The sequence below is a fragment of the Myotis lucifugus genome, unplaced genomic scaffold, assembly GCF_000147115.1.
Source record: "Myotis lucifugus unplaced genomic scaffold, Myoluc2.0 scaffold_72, whole genome shotgun sequence".
Taxonomy (NCBI): domain Eukaryota; kingdom Metazoa; phylum Chordata; class Mammalia; order Chiroptera; family Vespertilionidae; genus Myotis; species Myotis lucifugus.
In genome coordinates this window covers 113919-114123 of record NW_005871120.1, presented here as the reverse complement: position 1 = coordinate 114123, position 205 = coordinate 113919, and positions in this window count along the sequence as shown.

Here is a 205-nt window from a genome sequence, read left to right as displayed (position 1 = left end):
CCAGCACAGACCTGGGGCGGTTAGTAAATACTGTGACAGGAAGGGAGGGGAGGAGCCAGGGAGGGAGTGGGGTTTGGAGACAGGCAGGCAGGCCTTGCTTTATGCCAACCCCTAGATCAGGACTCCAGGCTGAGAAACATTTTCTGGACCCGCTAAGCGCCAAGGAGAGGAGAGGGGAGAGGGGAGAGGGGGGAGGGGGAGGGGA